The sequence below is a fragment of the Lissotriton helveticus genome, chromosome 2_1 (genome assembly GCF_964261635.1).
Source record: "Lissotriton helveticus chromosome 2_1, aLisHel1.1, whole genome shotgun sequence".
NCBI classification, from domain to species: Eukaryota; Metazoa; Chordata; class Amphibia; order Caudata; family Salamandridae; genus Lissotriton; species Lissotriton helveticus.
The window spans coordinates 138,166,607-138,188,209 of NC_136059.1; positions in this window are offsets into that span (position 1 = coordinate 138,166,607).

Sequence of the window (21,603 nt, forward strand, 5' to 3'; positions counted from 1 at the left end):
CATGAGTGAAGTCCTTTGAGATGCATCAGTGATGTCACTGACCATGTCATGAGTAATGTAATATGTGAGGTATTACGCAGGGCATTGGTGGGCACAAGTTTTAGTTAGCTCAGCTAACTATAACTTCTAAATTTCCCTGTTTTTGTATGAGTGAAGTGTCAGCTTAACTATAACCTACCAGTAACCTTTGATTTTTTTGTGAATTTCTAAGGTTTAAAAAAAATGTATGTACTAACTATACCTTCCTTGTAACTTTTGTTTTTTTTTCAGTGTATTTCTAATGTTTTTAATTCTATTTCATAGCTATAATATCCCTGTATTTCTTTCTCTAATTAGCTATTGGACATTTGTCATCTATTTATTTAAAAAGTACATTATTCATCTTATTTCAAGATATTTTTGAAATTTACAACAATGGCGTGTTTGCCAAGGACAAATCCTACATTCTTTTCAAGAGTGTGTCAAACATATAGAGATATATTAGATACATTTTTGGTGTAGCTGTTTAGCAAGATACTACTTTAACTTTCCCCTTTGTATACATCTGTCAAAAAACGTCATAAAAAATGCATTTTCCTTCTTCACAACCACACTGGAGGTCTCGATGATGCCAGCAGTCACAAATACAAATTACAAATTGTAAAACAAATATATAAACATATTTTAAGTTTGAGTCTAGCTGTTTAGTAACATAATGGCTTAACTTTATATTTATAACACATATATAAAAAAATAGCAGTTCCACAAAAATAACTTACAACATCAGAAACTCACTAATGGACATTAAAAACCAAGCCAAAAATGTCATTGGTTTACACAGATTTATAGATAAATTGGTGAAGTGTAGTATATGTGAGAAGACATTATGTCGGGCACAGCTAGAAAATATTATTGTGGTAAAACAAGCATTTTGTGCCACTTGAAACATACCACATGAAGCAACCTAAAATTACACAGAGAAAAAAAGGAGAGGGATATCAGCCTCTAGACCTCCATTCCCTTCTCCTGACAACAAGTTTTAAGCTTAAGTGAAGAGAACATGCAGTGAAATGTCTCCGGAACTAAAGCGTTTTGCTACCTTCTGCATCGACTGCAACACCATTGTAACAGCCAAGTAATCAGTGGATGCAATTTTGCAGAATGTGAAAAACAAAACTTGTTCATTTATATTCTTTTTTATTTAAACAGTTTAAGGACTGTGAAAAAATGTAAACAAAGAAAAATGTTTTAGGATTTCATTTTGAACATTAGGCAATCAGAACAAGATACAATGGTGAAGTGAAGAAGTGGATTCTTAGATGCACTTAAGGCTGCTGTTATTAAAGAACCTCTGTTTAGTATTTATCTATAGTAACAGAATCTAGTCCTATAATTGTTTTATATATTTTGTTCCTCCACTTAGAAAGATCTTTCCTTTCTAACAAGTTTCTGTAGACAATAAACCTAATAGGCCAAATAATGCCTCACAAACTCATAATTTCTATGCATTTCAACACAATCCACATCTTGTTATCCTAAATTGTGCTTAGAAATTCTGTTCTAGAAATTGCACATTTAAGATTGATACAGTTTTATGCAGTGTTAATTTGAATAACATTTCTTTGTAATTTTACTATATCAATCTTCTTTGACATCTTTAATATATTGTGTAGTGTGTAGAGGTTATATTAACTCCTTCATGAAATATGTTTGCTATACTTATCAAACTTCTTTTTGACATAGAAATGTGTCCATCTACAAAGTTTGTAATTTCAGAATTTCAGTTTCTAATATAGTACTATCCTCTCTGCATCACTGTAGCATGGCTATTACATATTTCGCATACGTTTGCACTAACAATGTACATCTAAGTTCTAATCTGCTGTTTGGATAGGTAATATACTGATGGGCATTTTTGTTACATTTTTAAAGGCCACAGTTTTACAATCTGTTAATGTAAAGCAGAGGAATCATTCTGAATTAATTTCTATATTAGAGGTGAATTCCCGATGATCACAATTATGTTTGCATTTATAACTTAAACCACATAAATCATTCTTCCTCTAACATTCCTATCATTACCAATACAAATTCTTTAGCATCCTGCTGAGCATTTAGAGAAAACACTGGTAATCCAGTACACTACTTCACATTTTAGAGCTCTCTGCAGTTTTGTTAGAGGTAACTTACCTGTCTTTGGCTCCATTTGGACTATACCCTGAAATAGATGTACACTTTGGATAAAAATGCACTCATGAAAATGTAAACCTTGAAGTGGTTCTGGAATGGCAACCAGTACTAAATTGTTATGTGCAGCTCTAGCAGGCATTTTATTATCAAATAATTTAGTGCAACATTACTTACATATAACTTGCTGTGTGGAAAAGTTAAGTGTTCTCTACACATAAGTACATAGCAAGCAAACTTTTTTCAGTTATCATTATTTTCTTTTTCCCTTTTTAAATTCAAGTCAACAGTCCATGTTTGAATCTTGTACTGAGTGTGTCGACAACATATTCAAACATACTCTGGTTTTTAGAGCACACTGTGTTCATTTTTGTAACCTCTTCTTCAAGGCTATTGAATATAATATTTGTGTCCTGTTATGCAACTCCTACTGTTATCAACTCTACATTTTCCATAACATCCTGTTGTGGACACAAGAAAAAAAACAGCACATTATCACAAACCTTTTATACCTCTGCCACAGTACCATGAAAAAGTGCCCTAATCATTTCTCCTAATCATAATACAGGAATACAAGTACAACCTCCCAACAAAAGTGTATAGTTTTGAGAGGTGTATAGCTTACATCCTGAAATGTTAAAAGGTGCTTTGGCACACTTTCTTTGATAAACAAGGTAGTGAGTGTCTCTCAATATTTGTATTCTTTCCAAGTGTGTGAGGATCCAATCCTTGTAAACTACTTATTTTGTGTTTTAAAATTCACCTTGGAAAGATACATAGAAATGTTCTTAATATATCAATGGATTGCTATTGAATACTACAAACACTACCTGTTAGAAATGGGCGTCTGTAGTTGTCAAGGGCTTGGACCTTTGTCTAAGTAGGGGCCCTTCTTCCTAGTCAGGATAAGGGAGTTACACTCCTACAATAACCCCTGCTCACCCACTTGGAAGCTTGGCAAGAGCAGTCAGGCTTATCTCAGAGGCAGTGTGTAAAGTGTTTGCACATAACCAACAGTAAGACAGTGTAAGCACTACAAAATGACACAACACCAGTTTAGAAAAATATACAATATTTTTATATACTCAAGACAAGACCAAAAATGATAAAAATCCACAGTACAGTACTTTGAAATTTTCAGTTATCAAAATAAGCTTTCAATAAAGTACCTTGAAGTTGAAAGCTCTGTCTGGGGCTATCCAAGCATCGGGAACAAACACATCCAAACAGTTCTGGCTGACCGATGTGTCGCAGGCCAGCTACGGGAAGACCCGCAAAATAGGAACTTTAGAAATGCTGGGTGTCGGCCACCTCTCGTTGAGACTTCGAAAGCACAGTGTCCACAGGCAACTGTTCTGGAGGTCGGTGCAGAAGTTACTCCACGTGGTTGAAGTAAGGAGCGCTGGCGTCAGCAGGCATTAATCAATCAATCATTCGGGTGCTGTGGTGTGAAGTGCAGCAGTGCGGTGTGCAATACCCTCAGGTTACGGTGCGAGCAGCGACTTGGTTGCGGCAGCAGCTGGCTTCTTCGGTAAGACCTGCGTCGCGATGCAAAGTGATGCAATGCTCGTCCCGGTGCTGGCAGGTCACGGTGCAAGGAGTAGCATCAGTGTTGCTGAAATGCTGTTGTTGGCTGACGAACTGGAGTCGATGGCGCCGGTAGGCAAAGGCTGAAGTGCAGGAGGAGAGAGGTGCGTCATGTAACTTTACGAGCGGTGCTCTCAAACCACAGTGCAAGTAGCAGCGTCGATTTTGGCATGGAGCGGCGTTGTCAGGGATACCAAGGCAGCATCGTGAAGAGAGGAATTGCGGAGTGCTGTGACCACAGATCGCGGTGCAAGCAGCAGCTTGGTTGCCGAGTCAGCAGGCATCGTCGGTAAGACCAGGGTTGCGGTGCGGCATTGCAGCGGTGCCCTCAGCGGTGCCTTCGGGACACAGAGTCAGCAGCGGTGTCTTAGATGGCCTTGGGTTACTTTTTCTACTGTTGCATCACCAAACACACAGTTCTCAATGCTGAGGGTAGAAGAACTTGAAGTCCTTGCTGGTCCTGAGTCTTCTTGAACAGGAGGAAAGCTCTACCTCAAGCCCTTGGATAAACTCACTAAGATAGATTGCAGGAAGTTTAGTCCAGTCCTTTCACTGCCCAAGACAGAAGCAATCACTGCAGATCAACACAGCAAAGCACTCAGCAAAGTGGTAGTTCCTCCTCACAGCTTCTCCAGCTCTTCTTATTGGCAGTCTTCTTGGTCCAAAAGAGTTCTAAAATTCAGGGGGTTGGGTCTCACTTTTTATAGCCCCAAATCCTTTGTCATCTCAGGCAGAGTGTGTCTGTGCCCAGCAAGAACCAGTTCTGCCTTCCCTGGAGTAGCTTCCTGGCAGGAGGTGGAGACAGCATTTTCAGAGGCAGACCAGGCCCATTCAGGAACAAGGAAATCTCCCCCCCTACTCTAAATGCAGACCAGGTCTATTCAGCCCTTTCCTGACCCACCTAGACTATCGGGAGCCACTGCTGCTCCCCATCCAAAACCCAGACAGTCAATCCACAATCACAGTGGAGGCCTGCTGGATGGCTGAGCAAGAAAATACCTACTTTCTAAAAGGGCCATTTTCAAACTCACAATGTAGAAATCACCTTCACTAAAAGATGCATCTTTAGATTCTGAGGCCAGGCATATTATACTTTATTTTCCTGCCTGGTTCCCAGGACCAGTTATGTTTATAAGATAGTATAATCAAACTCCCCATTCTGTCCTATGGGGAACAGGTAGCTGTGTGATAGTGAAAAACTAAATTGGCATTAATTCACTATCAGGACATGCCACAGACACCAGGGCATGATCTACCTTTCGCATACACTGCACCCTGCCCACAGGGGTACCTTGGGCCTACCTTAGAGGTAACTGACATTTAAGAAAAGGGAAGGTTAGGGCCTGACAAGTGTGTGCACTTGCCAAGTCAACATGGCAATACGAGGCTGCACACAGGCTTTACAATTTTGTCAAGAGTTAATATTATATTTATAATCAAAATGAAAAGTTTCCTGTTCAAAGCTAAGGCCTTATCAGCTACTCCCTTAACTTGTTCTTTTAGTTTCAATCTCTCTCTCCTACTTCTATACTTTTTCATTTTTTTCAGTAGATGTACAACCACTCTTCTATGTAAAATACTAGCTCTGATTTCCTTAAACTGCTTTTTTCTCCTGGTTAAGGTGTCAACTTTATTCTTTTTCATAGTTTGGTTTTAATTAATATTCATTACTGGTGTCTACATACATTTTTCAGAAATTACTGGGCCCTCTTCCAAGTAGCTCTTTTTTTCGTTCACTACTGTTTCTGCATTGTTCCCCTTTTATGTCTCAGTTTTGCAGATATACCATAGTTCCTTCTGTAACTTTTGCTTCCTGAACTTGGTGGGCATTCTAACTGTCTGTAGTTTGGTAGATATTGTTATCTAAAAAAGTAGATTTTAATTTTTACTTGAGCCAATGAACTAGCTATTTTACTACCGATTTATACATAATTCCAAAACAGATTTTATGTTATATTGCAGCTTTAAATCTACAGATGAACCTACCTATATACCTACATGTACTTAGTTATCTTTTCAACATTATATCTCCCTCTCCTACAACACTGCTTCACCATATGTCAGTTCTCACTTATACAAGGTGAAAGACCAGTTTATCCCTGCTGCAGTTAATTTTAAAATGAACATCAACCAAAATGTAGAAGTGCACACAGCATCTCAAAACTGTAAATTCAAAAAGACAACATCAGAGCTACTTGTGCATCTCTCTAAAACTGTGTCAGTGGTGTAGTAAGTTATGTCAGTATTGTTCTACTTGAATGTATTACATTAATATTTTCGGAAACGGTGGACATAACAATGTGCGCATTAATCTCCATCAGAGCAGATAGCTCACTAATTCTTCAGAGTACATTCAACGAGTGTTTCACAGTTTTCGTATATAATTCACAAGATGGTTCTAAAAGACTACATATTCATCACGTAATGTTGTAAATACATGTGTTTGTGGTTGAATAATTCCTGGACAATTGACTGAGTGCATAGGTAGTGCCTAGATGATTCCCTGGGGATACAGATAGTGCCTGGATGACTCCCTCAGTATATAGGATAAACCCCCAGTCAAAGAAGGGTTCATGGCAAGGAACTGGAATTGCATTGACAGAAATATCTTTTGTAATTCATTGGCAAACACAGTCTCTATTAATCAGCCTTCCATTAACCTAAGTGAGGAAAACACCATAGCGTGGCTAACAGTAGTTAGCAATGAACAGCCCCCCCCCCCCCCATCAGGCCAATTAGATCAGTCAGGCATCATGAGGCTCAGAGATGGTTCTCTACAGATCTAAAAACCCCAAAACTAGCCCTACTTCAAGCTGATAGGAAATGGAGACGTAACTACTCCCCTGACTAACAAGAGACCTATTTAGCTCAACTCAAGGAATTAAAAAAATCAATTTTCATGACCAAGGCCACTTATTTTACTTCAAAGATCCTTAGCTCCACTAATAGATCAAAGGAAATATTCTCAATCAGCAATGAACTGTCCAACCCTGACAGAGTCACAACAAAACCTACACCTTGGCAAGCACTTTGCAACTCCATGAATATCTTTTTTTGTCTATAAAATTAACACAATTAAAGCCAGCATTCCTACCAGCCGCACTGATGAGGCCCTACCATCAATGCCGAAAAACTCTTATTCCCTTCATCAATTTCCAACAATAAGCAGACAAGCGTTTCTGGACCTTCTGACCAAAGTAAAATCTAGTTCACCCACTGACAGCTGTCCGCCTCATATTTTAAAAGAAGTTTTTTCTGTACTCCAAGAGCCTGCCCTCTTTCTCCTGAACACGTCATTGTGACAGGGCTGTGTCCTAAAAGACTTCAAAAAAGCGATCAGTGTCCCCCTTTACAAAAAAAACCAGGGGTCTGACCCCCTGACCCTGACCAATTACCATCCAATCTTTCTGCTTTCCTACCTAGACAAGGTACTGGAATCTCATGTAGCAAAATTCCTATGCTCCTTTATTGAACAGTCTGGATACCTCAACCACCATCAAGCAGGGTTCCGCCCTTCCCACTCAACAGAGGCAGTAATATTGACCATGCTGGATACGCTTTTGGGTAGAAGCTGCTAAAGGCCACTACCAGTGGGATTGTTTCAGTGGTAATTTACCTGATATGGGAGGAGCAGCATGGTCCAGCTAGGTATATTTGGAATGGTAATAATAAATGCTGCACAATGGTGTGAGCAGATTTATTATAACTATTTTAGAAATGCCACTTTTAGAAGTTGGCATTTCTGTGTGCAATGTGTCTGCCTGCCTGATGTGAATTGCATGTCTGGCTTTTGAGTGATAGGGGATGGTGAGGTGTGTTTGGCTCCAAGAGGGGCAGGGTGAGTCAGCGATAGGCTGAATGGGACATCTGCATTTGGAGTAGTGAGAGGAGAACTCCCCCTGGTCCCTGAACAGGTCAGTGCCTAGCCTGTACAATGCCGGCCCCCTTTGGTGTGTCTGATCACCAAGCCCCCACCTGGGAAAGGGGAAGAGGAGCCCTGTAAACAGAGTGCTCCAAAACACCCCAGACCAGTTGGGACTCATTTCCCCAAGCCCTGTGCCAGGGCAAACAAAGTCATATAAATATAGGGGCATGTTGAGCTGTTCCAGTGCTTACTGGGGATTTTGCTGCTGCTGGGCTCCAGGAGGAGCCTCCATGAGGGTCTGCATCCCTGCTGGAGGGCCATGTGTGCTGGCCTGCCTAGGCCCAGATTTGCCCCCTTACACTCTAAAGGACTTCTAATGACCTAGCGCCTTGTTGAGTGGTTCTATTTTTAATTTACAGGACTGGGCAGTGACCTGGAGATTCCCCTACTTTGCGTGGTAGTAGAGAGGGACCTCACCCCACTTTGGTGTGTGTGGATCTGTGGGAGCCTACCGTGCATTGTGTGCTTCATGTTTATGCCTTTTTTTAAAGGTGGGTGCACTTGAAACTTTACTTTAGAGTGGGTGCCTACCCCGGCATTTGTTACTTTCAGTGGCAGTAGCCCACCCACAAGTATCTTTATTCAAAACGGGTACCCACTCCGCCCTTGGCCCCAAAAGAGGAGCTGCCGCTCAGGGAGCGACCAAGAAGCCAGGCGGCCTTGCCTGGTTGTGGACAGAGCCTGCGGCCCCCCGAATGTCCAGAGCCCTGCAGGCTCCACACCAAAGCCCCGGTCCCAGGAAAGGGGACCGGGCGAAGTGAGAAGGGTCCCGAAGTGGCACATGCCCGTGAGTCAGAGAGAGCCCGACGGGTGCCAGATGAAGACCGGAGCTGACTAGAAGAGGTCCTGAAATCAGGCCTGCCTGTGACGTGTGCCTACCCGCCTTCAGCCAGCAAGAGAAGCAGAGTACCAGGAGAACCCCGGAGAGTGGGGCCATGGTGTGAGCAGCTGGGGGTTGTTCGATGCACATTGTTGGTGCTTCCCCCCCTCAATGCCCCTTGTCAGAGCTCCCAAAGGCACTGTGAGTGCCAGTGTTATTTTTCCTTCACAGCTACACCGCTGTTGCGGGCAGCTACACTAAGGGGGCACTTTGGTTTTTTAAAAGTCCCGGAGTGGGGCTCAGGCGGCACAGTGTTGCCAGTGCTTGTTTATTTTCCACATCTGCACCGCACCAGCGCGGGCAGCTGCAACTTTGGGCACATTTATTGGAGAGTCCCAGTGGGAACCCAGGATGCACAGTAGTGGCAGAACCATTCATTTCTTTGGGGGCATTTTGGTTCTTGAAGTAAAGGAGAGAGAGCCACTCCTCTTCCCCAGCGCTTTGTGCGTTTTTGTTCCGCTGCATTTGCAGCAACTCCCTTACATTTTGGACATAGGCATTTGAGCCCGAGTGAAAGGCCAGTTGGCCTGGGGTCAGTTTCGGTGTGTTAGGTCCCATGATTATTGCATAATGTGTTTATGCTTGTGATGCCTATTGCATAATGTGATTATGCCTGATCTAATGGGATTTATGCATTGTGTGGTTATGTTTCTAAGGTGATAAAATGCGGTGCAAAGTAGTTTACCAGTAGTAACTGGTTGTGTTTTCTGAGGTCATTTGTATACCTGTGGTTGCGTTATTTACTACATGTGTTATTAGTACTTCCTATAGGTTCTGACAGTGGCCCAATTAACCCTGTCATGTGTATATAATCCCCTGTAAATATTGCCTAGTGCCAGTTGGAACAGTGTATCTGAGCGATTGCAATTCTAATGTGTTTTGGATAATACAATGGCTATTTTTTATATAACCTTGTGTGGAGTTTTTTTGTGCTGTGACTAGTGTGTTGCAGCTATGTGTGTGTTTTGCGCAAACGCTTTACACATTGCCTCTGGGATAAGCCTGACTGCTTGTGCAAAGCTACCAAGGGGGTGTGTTACTTCCTTGCCCTGACTAGTGTGGTGGGCTAGTGTGGTGGTTTCTGCCTGGCTATGGCGCAAGCCCTAGCTAGCCAGAAATCCCATTTCTAACATGGAACAATAAGTAAAAATGGGGCTGGATTTTCTGTTTAATGATATCGGAAATTTTGTATTTGTACAGTATCTGTCCTTGCTGTTTAGAGCATCTCAACTAAAACAAACATTGCACACCAGAGGGCAGTAGACTCATGGGATCAGTTAGCTTACACTCATAACATTTTTAGTTTGGTTCACATGAGAATATTTGTCTCCTGGCATACGCTAAGCGTCCTTAAAGCAATTACAAAATGTCATCGTGACAGCCTGCAGATTGATAACTACTGAGGCCAAACAGAAGCTGAAGCAGTGCCTCAAGTTTAGATCCATGTGACAAGCATGTTTATTAAAGTAATGCTGTGGTGCGTGGTGCAAAAAATGAAATTGAAAGCAATTTGTGGCTACTATCACCTGACCTTCCCAGTGACACCAGAACACGCTCAAAGGAACATTCCTGCTCTGCTCCAATTCAGAAAATTATTGAAAACATGTCTCTTTTAAGAATGCTACATTACAAGACAGTGACATTAGACTTATGCTCCCAGAATACAGCTTCCTTCCCTATCACTCATGGACTGTATGCTTGCATTGGACCTCATACAGTACCCTGCTCTCTCTTGACTAGGCTTGCTCTATACTAATACCTCATTCACACCTCAATATTATTTTCAAGTAGCTCCTAGCACCTTGCTGTTGGACTGGGTGGGCTACTGCCTGGCACAAGTGGGCACAAAGGTAGACACAGTAAGGGGTCTACTTTAAAATGACACACTCTTTAGTATGTATAGTGCTTGAAGTTTGTTCTTTGCGCATAGTAGTGAGGAGAAATGATTACAACAGTGTGGCTTCAGCCAATGATTATGGTGATCACATGTAGCTATGGCAGGCATGTGTGGAAAAACATAAATGATATCATAGAATTGGCTGGGATATGTTTTGATTATATTAGAAGGAGTCACAGTCTTGCTTAGAGGGATACTAAATTAAAAAAGCTAAAGATTCTGAGAATGATGTGTGGTGACCGGATAATCAACAGTATTAGTAGAGAGGGGTGGGAGAGGCAACATATTGGAAAAAGAAGGAAGTTCTAATCTGAATCACATGGGGTTTAAGGAAGTGCAGACTTTTCATATGAGGATGTTAGTGAGGGAAGTGTTGTGGTAGATTAGATCCTGTGTACCTGTTGTTGGGTTTGGGTAGCAAGGTGGTGTTGACAGAATATATTAGGAGCGGGCGGTAAAGTCTGATTGGTACAAAACATGCCCCTTTTTTAAGTGGTTAGCCCAATTATTTGCTTATTTTTATTGCTGTTTTTGTTTAGTGACTAGAGTATGTGCGTTTACCCAAAAAACATTTAGAAATTGGCTGATACATAATTTCAGTATTTCAGTTTTCTATAAGGTTATGGTATATGGTGAAGAAATACACCAATGGCATGGAAATGTTAGATGACAGCTGTAGACAGCAAAATGTAATGTGACATCCACTGGTTTTACAAAGGAAACATGGCTTCCTGCTTACCATTGTAGCCTGGCTTTAGCAGCGTAAAACCTGCAGTGTGGCCTGTTAAAATACCCCATTTTAATAAGTTAAAACATCCCTTTAAATATCACTAAGTCATCTCTATGGAAGCTCTCAAGGTAGGGTGCCTGGTATTTAAAAGCGGTACAAAAGGTAAATAAATGTCAACATGTCCCTACACTGTCAGTGCCCTACAAGCTATTATTACAATATCAGGATTATTTGGCATTTGTAGAAAACCAGAGTACAGATTAAAATACTAGTAATGGCGCCACATCATGTTGGAACTCGCCTGCACCTAGAGTTTTGGCTGTTTGCGATAAGACATACCACACCACGTTTGAAACCGCCTGCACCTAGAATTTTGACTGTTTGCGATAAGGCAAACAGGATCTTCTGCAAGTAGATTGGTCAGGGCCTGAGAAGGTTTATACCTTTTGTTAGAGAGGAACTAGGAGTGTCTTAAGATGTCCACTAATCAATGTTATTATGCTGCTGTGATTCCACATATATTCTTCTCCCCGGTCAACAGGATAAGTAAACAGTGTATATTGTTTCATTGAAAATGTATATACTGGCATGTAAAGAACTATCCAAACCATTACCCAGCATCGGTCATGCTGGTAGTTATTTCATGGAAGTCATGGTCTCAAGGCCAGAATTGCATCGTCGAGTGGAGAACATAGAAAGAGACAGAACAATTAAACAACGTGCCCTGGTCTCTCTATGGCGTTAACTCTTTCCTTTAGTGTTTAGCTCTCAAGTGCTATGTGATATGCTTAAAAAATCAAAGTGTCTAGTCAAAAGGTTAAATATTCAAAGTATTCTCGTAAACAGAGAACATTCAGAGTGAGTCTTTCTCCTAAGAATCATCACTTCCGGCTCATTGAAATGTCAGGAAAACAGGAACAAAGAGTAAAAAATCACCAGGATTGTGCATACAGGGGCTTCTTGTTGTAAAATCCACAGTAAAGCGATGGGACTGACACGAAGAATATATGATTATACCACGATTTCAATTACCACGCATGGCTTTACCACGCGAATTTTACATCGCAAGTGGCTTTACCACGCTGGTATTTACAACGTAGGATTTTACTACGCCTAGAAACGTCTTACCTGCACGTCTTTCTCTACGAGCCCTTACTTCCATCCTCCATTGAAACAAGCGTCAAAACACGTATACCAAAATAAAAAAAGGACTGCTTTTTTGACGTACACGGCACGTCTTTGGGGGAGGCTTTCCTTTTTCTTTTAAATTTATGTTCGTTTTTTTTTTAAAGTAACCTGCTTGTTATTTTTGGGGGGGGAGACCCCCCCCAGCCCCCCTCCGAGCCCCCCCACCCCCCTCTGCCCCCCAAGCCCACGCAGAACGACTTGAAGGAATACCACGTCTCCCCCCCAGCCCGTGGTAAAGACGTCGTGGAAGGCACCCTGCGTGGAAGGCACCCTGCGTGGTAAGTGTCACGTGGTAAACGTTAGTAGTGGTAATGCCTTCGTGGTAAATGATGTTTCCCGACACGAATCAGTGTATCTTGAAAGTGGTTGTAACTTACATGAATGCGGTTTAATCTTATCTTCGGGTTAGTATAGGTGTGAAAAACTACCACGTTCTCCTGAATGATTTTGGATTGCACCGTTGTTGGCGTACCTTTTGTAAGTTATCTACGTAGTGTGCAGGTAGTGATGTAGTTTCCGATTAGCACATTCTAGAGGAAATGTAGCAATCTGGAACAGATTGACTGGAATAGCGCCCTGTGTGGAAAGAAAATGTGCTGTTTGTTGTGGGGCAGGAGGAGTGAGGAAGATGAGAGGAGGGCAGGGGGTTGATGAGGTGCTAACAATTACATTGAGGTACACTAAGGGCTGATTACAAAGGCCTGATTTAGATGTTGGTGGACGGGGCACTCCGACAAAGCCGCGACGGGATCTATAATTCGGAGGCCAGGATATATGTCACAATTCTGCCGGAGCAACCTGTTCGCCAACATCCAAATCAGGCCCAAAGCTTTTAAGGGAACCCAATTGAGACCAAGTGGAATGGACCAGCTGCTGTTTTGAATGATAGTAAGTCAGGCTACTCCAAGGCTGGCCCTGGTGCAATGCATATTGGGTAGTCAAACTGGTAGAAAGGAACATGTGTAATCTTGAAGTTTAGAGCAGATGGATTGTCACTTCAAGGAATCGTTCATTGATCAAATTCATCTTGTGTAATTCTGGCACACACATTCTGCATATGGGTGTTTAGACTGTTTTAACAGAAGGTAAAGATACCGTGTTAAGTCCCATGCAGAAGATTTGGAGTTCTTTGCGTGCCGTGTTCGGTGGTCACATTAAATAGGATGTTTTTAAGGAAAGTGAGTTTTACTCAGATTTGACTAATGGATACCAAAAGACTCTAATACGTTTACAACTACCAAGTCAACCCCTATTTGCAATTAGGTGTTTTCAAGCGCATTGTGAGTAGATGGTTGACACAATAGATTTTTTGTTGGAGGAGTGTGACTCAATGGTTAGAGCGGCAGACCCTGATGCAGAGTTCTGGCCCGGGACCAGGGTTCAATTCCCGCCTCGGCGGGTCTTGGGCTCAATTTCCTCTGAACTGACAATTCTCGCCTCGGTGCCTATTATAATCATGGGCCCCATGCTGCAACTCTGGGCAATAGCTTGCTTAACCTCCACACCGGCCCCAACAGCGCTAGGATGCCTGACTTCACCCTGTGGGTGTCCAGGAGTGTACAATTCACAGGGAAATCCAGGAAGGGTTCCACAGCGGTATGAGTAATAGCTCCAGGAAAACGCTTGGTGGCAGTGCGCTCTACAAATACCTTGACATTTACATCAGAATTTCACTGTGTACCCGACAAACTTCATCTGCAAAATTGTTTCAGGAACTTACAGCCTGATTCATGTACATGCCGTTTTGCGTGTCCCTAATAGCGAATCATAGCGATTCGCTATTGAGGACACGCAAAACGGCATTCATGTAGGAATTGCTACTTAAATAGCGATTCCTACATGTTCTTTATTTGCGAGTAGCAATTTGCTACTCGCAAATACTCCCCATTCATTCCTATGGGCCAAGAGGCCCATAGGAATGAATGGGGATTTGCGAGTAGCAATTTGCTACTCGCAACTAAGATAGCGATTTTAAGGGTGCCAGGGGTGTCCAAAGGACGCCCTGTAGCACCCCTAAAATGCACTTTTGGACAGGTGTTGCGCACACACATGTCCAAAGGACATGTGTGTGTGCTACATGCAACTTTGAAAAATGCTTTTAAAAGCATTTTTCTGAGTTTTTGCTATTTACCGACAGGTCTGACCTGTCGGTAAATAGCGGCCCCAAAAGTCCAAAATCGCTATTTTGTTTTGTGTCATGAATAGCATTTGAGGAATCTCTATTAGAGATTCCTTAAATGCCATTCCACGCAAATATGCGAATTCTTACATAGCGATTTTTGCATTTGGTATCATGAATACCAAATGCAAAAATCGCACTCGCAAAGGGCCAGATTCTCAGAATCTGGCCCTTTGCGAGTGCAATTTACCTACATGAATCAGGCTGTTAGATTCTTATTTGCAAATGTTGTGTGCAGTTTATTGAGAAGATGTTAGATAGTGACCAAGATAAAACAAAGTGATTAGAGTGTTACCAATGTAGTGAGGAATCTTGAACCCAGGTTACAGGCTGACCATACATGAAACTGCTGATGGTGCATGAACTGGAGCATGAATAGTAGGAGTGTGAGGCAGAAAAAATATTTTGAGAACAGCTTTGAGTTGCATCTCCAAGAAGCTCTAGCGATTAATTAGGGCAAACTGATTCTCAGGCAAGGTGGGATTGGTAATTGTGGAGAAGCACCTACTTAATCCTTTGTGCCTGCTTAGAGGAATGGTCAGATTGATGGTGTGAACAATGTGAGGAAAGTAAGGTGTATGATTGTATTATTCAAGATTCATTGGTAAGTATTTGGGTGTTTTGGAGTAAGTGTTTTAGGCTAAAGAGAAGTAAGGTAGCTTTTATTTTAGGCCTTGTAGCCTGATTATTTAGGGAGTTTAAGAACATTGCTTAGAGTGAAATCAAACACACAAAAAGTGATTGGAGGAATGCTTGAAAATGGTCCAACCACTGGTAATTGCTCAGTTTGCAATCCAACTCATCACTTTTCACCCAGTGAGCAGTTCTAAACAGAGGTCCACCTTATGAAAATCAGTACTGACCCTGCTCATCATGTGAACAGTCCATCCTGAACAACCAGACAAGACCCACACCAGAAGGAAACACACAAGTAATCTCATTGCTTAGAGTGCTATGCATTTTTCATGGCAAGAGATAGTTAGTGCCACTCAATACTCTGGCGGACATGTTACTCCATCATAACGGTGATCAATCAATCAATCAATCAATCAATCAATCACTGCATTTATATAGCGCACTACTCACCCGGAGGGTCTCAAGGCGCTAGGGGAGGGGGGGAGGTCCGCTACTGCTCGAACAGCCAGGTCTTGAGCTGCTTCCTGAAGGCGAGGTGGTCCTGGGTCAGGCGGAGGTGGGTCGGGAGGGAGTTCCAAGTCTTGGCGGCCTGGTTGGAGAAGGACCTTCCCCCTCTGGTGGCTTTTCGGAAGCAGGGGACGGCGGCGAGGGTGTGGCCGGTCGATCGAAGGTGGCGTGTGGTAGCGTAGAAGTTGGGGCGGCTGTTGAGGTATCCTGGGCCTTGGTTGTGTAGGGCTTTGTGTGCGTGGGTGAGGAGACGGAAGGTGATTCTCTTGTTGACCGGGAGCCAGTGCAGGTCTCTCAGGTGTCCGGAGATGTGGCTGCGACGGGGGATGTCCAGGATGAGTCGTGCTGAGGCGTTCTGGATCCGCTGGAGTCTCTTCTGGAGTTTGGCGGTGGTACCGGCGTAGAGGGAGCCGCCGTAGTCCAGACGGCTGGTGAAGAGGGCCTGGGTGACCGTCTTCCTGGTCTCGGTGGGGATCCACCGGAAGATCTTACGTAGCATGCGCAGGATGTTGAAGCATGACGAGGAGACGGCGTTGATTTGTCTGGTCATGGAGAGGGAGGAGTCCAGGATAAAGCCCAGGTTGCGTGCGTGGTCTGTTGGTTTGGGTGCGCTGCCCAGGGCGGGGGGCCACCAGGAGTCGTCCCAGGCGGAGGGTGAAGATCCCAGGATGAGGACTTCCGTCTTGTCCGAGTTCAGTTTCAGGCGACTGTTCATCATCCACTTGGCAACGTCTGTCATCCCTTCGTGTAGGTTGGCTCTGGCGGTGGTGGGCTCGTTGGTGAGGGAGAGGATCAGCTGGGTGTCGTCGGCGTAGGAGATGATGTTGAGGTTGTGTTGGCGAGCGATGGCTGCGAGGGGGCTCATGTAGACGTTGAAGAGGGTTGGGCTGAGCGAGGAGCCTTGAGGAACGCCGCAGATTACTTCGGTGGCTTCTGATCTGAATGGGGGGAGGCGGACTCTCTGTGTCCTTCCGGCGAGGAAGGAGATTATCCACTCCAGTGCCTTCTCCTGGATTCCGACGTTGCTGAGGTGCTGCACTAGGGTGCGGTGGCAGACAGTGTCGAAGGCCGAGGAGAGGTCTAGGAGGATGAGGGCCGCTGTTTCTCCGTTGTCGAGCAGTGCTCGGATGTCATCGGTGGCTGCGATCAGGGCAGTCTCGGTGCTGTGGTTGGCCCGGAATCCAGACTGCGAGAGGTCGAGGGATCCGTTCGTCTCGAGGAAGGCGGCCAGCTGCATGTTGACGGTCTTCTCGATGACTTTTGCAGGAAACGGGAGCAGCGAGATGGGGCGGTAGTTCTTGAGGTCGGTGGGGTCGGCTGATGGCTTCTTAAGTAGAGCGCTGAGTTCGGCGTGCTTCCAGCTCTCCGGGAAGGTAGCGGTGTCGAAGGAGGTGCTGATGATGTCCCGCAGGTGGGGTGCGATGACAGCGTCGGCCTTGTTGAAGACGTGGTGAGGGCATGGGTCGGTTGGAGATCCGGAGTGGATGAAGTTCATCGTGCGGACGGTGTCTTCGGTGCTGATCGGGGTCCAGGCGCGGAGGATGGTGGTTGGGGGCGGTGGTTCGGTCGTGGCGTGCGTTGGTTGAGTGCTGAAACTGTTGTGTATGTCCACGATCTTGTTGTAGAAGTAGGAGGCGAGGGAGTTGCAGAGGTCTTGTGAAGGGGTGATGTTGTTGTTTCCGGCATTGGGGTTGGAGAACTCTTTGACGATGTTGAAGAGTTCCTTGCTGTTGTGTGCGTTGTTGTCCAGTCGTTCCTTGAATGCAGTTTTCTTGGTGGCGCGAATCAGTTGGTGGTGTTTTCGGGTGGTGAGCTTGAGTTCGTCGGTGAACCGTGGGGCTTTCTTGCTGCCGGGTCTGCTAGGCGGGGTCCTCAGAGGGGCGAGGTCGTTTGCGCAGTTGCTGATCCACTTTGCGAGGTTGGTGGCCGCCTGGCTGGGGTTCGTTGCGCCGCTGGGAGGGTTCTTGCTCAGTGAAGTCGCGAGCTGGTCGGCTGTGATCTTGTTCCAGCTTCTGCGTGCAACCTGTTTCTGGTGGTGGTGGATCGTGGTCCTTCTGAAGCTGAAGTGGACGCAGCTGTGGTCCGTCAAGTGGAGTCCGGTGGTGTGGCTGAAGGTGATGTCCTTGCTGGATGAGAACACGGGGTCGAGTGTGTGTCCGGCGTAGTGGGTGGGGGTGGTCACCAGCTGCTTGAGTCCGAGGTTTGCGAGGTTCTCCAGCAGGGTGGTGGTGTTGCGGTCGTTGTTGTTCTCCAGGTGGAAGTTGAGGTCCCCGAGGAGGATGTAGTCGGCGAAGAAGAGGGCGTGCGGGCTGATGAAGTCGGCGATGTCTTCGCTAAATTGTGTACGTGGTCCCGGGGGTCTGTAGATGAGGGTGCCTCTGAGGGTGGTCTTGGGGTTGATGTGGATCTGGAAGATGCAGGTGTTCGGTGGGCGCAAGGGTGTCGTCGGTGTTGGTCGTGATGCGGATGGTATTCCTGTGGATGATGGCGATACCTCCTCCTGTCTGGTTGACGCGGTCCCTCCGGATGATCTTGTAGCCGTCCGGGATGGCGATGGCGATGTCGGGTGCTGAGGAGGCGTTCATCCAGGTTTCCGTGAGGAAGGCGACGTCCGGGGCTGTGGTATCGAGCAGGTTCCAGAGCTCGACGGCGTGTCTGTGGACGGAGCAGGTGTTGAGCAGGATGCACTTCAGGTGGCTGCTGCTGGTGCTCGTCTTGGTCGGTGCTGGTGTAGTGCAGATTCGGATGCAGGTGAACTTGCAGGAGTGGCAGCAGAAAGGTCCGTGGGTGCGCCTCGGGGTGGCTCGGTAGCAGCCAGGGATCCGGCCGGCGTTGAGTGCGTTGAGCTCGGTGGTGTCGTAGGTCCGGCGGGTGGGATGGTGTCTGCGGGGGCCAAGGGTCCTAGCACAGGGCGCGGTCCAGGCGCGGACGGGCGCAGACAGGCTTACCTTTGGCGCGCCTTCGGCGCACAAGCGCTGCGCGTTTGCCACTGTGCCATAAGTGCAGAGTGGGGGGGGGCGGAGCAAGGGAGGGGCAGCTGGGAGGCGGGAGCGGGGCGGCGAATGAGGGTCGAGGAAAGTAAGGGGGCGGGCCGCAGGGGGGCAGCGGCGGGGAGGGAGGGAAGAGAACGGCGGGAAGAAAACGGCGGAGCGGCGAGGGGGGAGGCCTGAGGGCAGTCCCTAGCAGGCAGCGGGCAAGAGGCAGGGGTAGGGATCAGGCAGGCAGCAGGGTGACCTGGCCCCCGGAGACCGTGCGATGGCAGGGTCGGGGGTCAGGCAGCCGGTAGCAGGGAGACCTGGCACACGGGAACGTGCGAGGCAGGGGCAGGAGGTAGGCAGCAGGGAGACCTGGGAGGCAGGCGTCAGGCGTCAGGCAGCAGGGGGCCCTGGTACACGGGGACCGTGCGACAGGTGGAGCGACCAGTCAACTGTGTGTGGCAGAACGCTGCGTCTTTCAGCTAGTCATTCCTGTGATGAATATCCCGTGCACTAAAATATAAATCTGATAGGAAGGAGTAACCTGTCTTCCAAGATCTAAATCAGACCCTAAGTATCGTTCAAAAGTGCTAGTGGTCTTAAATTCGGCAAATTCTTTTGACAAAGCACTCACGCTTGCATTCTGGACCTCATTCTGTTCTAACAAGGGCTAGTATAGCTCTTGAGTCTCTCTTTAGATGGAAGATGCTAATTAGGAGCACCTTTCCAGACATATTGTTGGCCCAGAGAGCTCAGCAATTTCTTGATGTCATTGATCCAGCCTATTTTATGGAATCTGTCTTGCTTTACTATCTCTTGCAGAGCCTCAGCATAGCCTAATAATTTCACCATGGCTCTTAGCCTCTTCCAGTACAGGACATGTCTAATTCTTGCTTTATCTGTGATTGATTTTCTCCCCATATCAAGTTTTACCAGGTACAGAGGGGGACTAAAGGGAAAATACACTAAAGAACTTCGAATTTATTTTTAGATTTTTAGATACTAATAGAATTCCAGCAAAAACTCGGATTCAGCAAACAATTCAGGGTGACCCTGCAGAAAGGGTACATTTCCTTTTTTTTAATATATTTTTTTTTATTGAAGTCCAAAAATTGCAATTCATTAAGGGCCCGATGTAGGTGGCCCAAATACCGGTCGGTAGCAGTGAAATTCGGTAAATTTCACTGTTACTGACCGGTATTTAGGCATTTGTGATGTAGGGAAGGATCCGGTATTAAATATTCAATAAATACAGATTCCTTAATACCGATTCCTAATTGGCCTTGCATTTAAGGAGTTGGTGGTAATTACCGAATTCCTTTAAAAAAGCACTTCCTTGCTTTTTCTTATGTGCCATGTGGCACACATCCATGCCCTTAGGGCATGCATGTCTGCCACATGTGCATACATGCACATTTCAGGGATGCAACAGGGTGTCCTTTGGACACCCTGGCACCCTTGAAATACCTCCCAGTATTACCGATTTGGTAATACCGAATGACTTCACATCATTCCTGTGGGCCTCCAGCCCCTAGGAATAAATGGGTAGGTATTCGTTTTTACCGAATCTCAATTACCGATTCAGTAATAATTAATATTAAGAATTCGGTATTTTTTACCAAATTCTTACCTACATCTGAAATACCGATTTCTAAATACCCAATCGGTATAATTTGGTATTTAGAATTTGGTATTTCACTATTACCTACATTGGCCCCTAAATCCATTAAAACCAATACATCCATAAAAGGAATTACCATTAGGCATACAATTTATTTTTCAAACATTCATATATAATACACTAAGCACTAATAATTCAGGGACAAAAACACACAAAACATACAAAAAGTAGATTTTTAGCCAGATACATTAGGTAATGACCCCTCATAATCTCAGTCAACATACATAGCCCATATTTTTCCAAACTTCCCAAGACCCCCCACACGTAATGCATAAGTGCGTTTAGTTCTTCTAACTGCTTTCATTTTGTGGGCCTATTCCATGACAAAAGGAATCAAATCGGTGCACCACCTTTGCAATAAAAGTGATGTAGCTTCTGCCACCACAATGTATAAAAATTTATCCAGATAGTCAGGAAGGGAGAGGTCTGGATTAAAATCAATAACAATTAACAAATCGCTGACTGCTAATTGTATAACACATTTGATTTCCAAATAGCAAAAGATGTCCTTCGAGAACTTATGAATCCTGGGGCATTGTAACATAATATGCGACCAATTAGCTGAAGGATGATTAATACAGCAAAAGCAGTGCTGAGAGTGATTAGCATACATTTTTGAAAGAGAGAGTGGGGTTCGATAAAGTTGCCATTTACTGAAAAAAAAGCATCCTACGCCAATTCACACCTCTCAGTGTGCTAACATTAAGATTGTTAATAGTTGACCACAAGTTGGCAGAAAATTATAGGTCTTCACAATCCATCCATTTTTTGATAGCCTTCTGCCCAAGATCTAAGGCCCTAACTGAAGCTAAGCACTTTTTCCAAGCCCCAGGTTTCCTGCCAGATCCATCTTCTAAAAGTTCATTGGCTAGCTGATGTTGTTCACTAATTTGAGAAACATCTAGCTCAGCCAGGAATTTGTGGAAGATGTTTCATGACCTCAGAAGAATAAAATCATTAACAATCAAATACAACATTTCGGTCACAGTTAACCATCTTCCATTCCTCAGAAAATCTGAGACCTTACGAAATCCTACAGTATCCCACTTTAAGGTGAGTTCTGAGGAATGTGTAATCCCTGCTAGTGATAAAATGTCAGCTCGTGGAGTGTTTGAGTTGATTACAGGAATGGAGTATCTTTTATAAAGCCCCTGTCGTTTTTTAAAAAGCCAGTGAAGACACTTATAACGAGCCCGCTTAGGCGTTCAGAAAATTGACAATGGAGAATGAATTTGACTTTCCTTATACATTA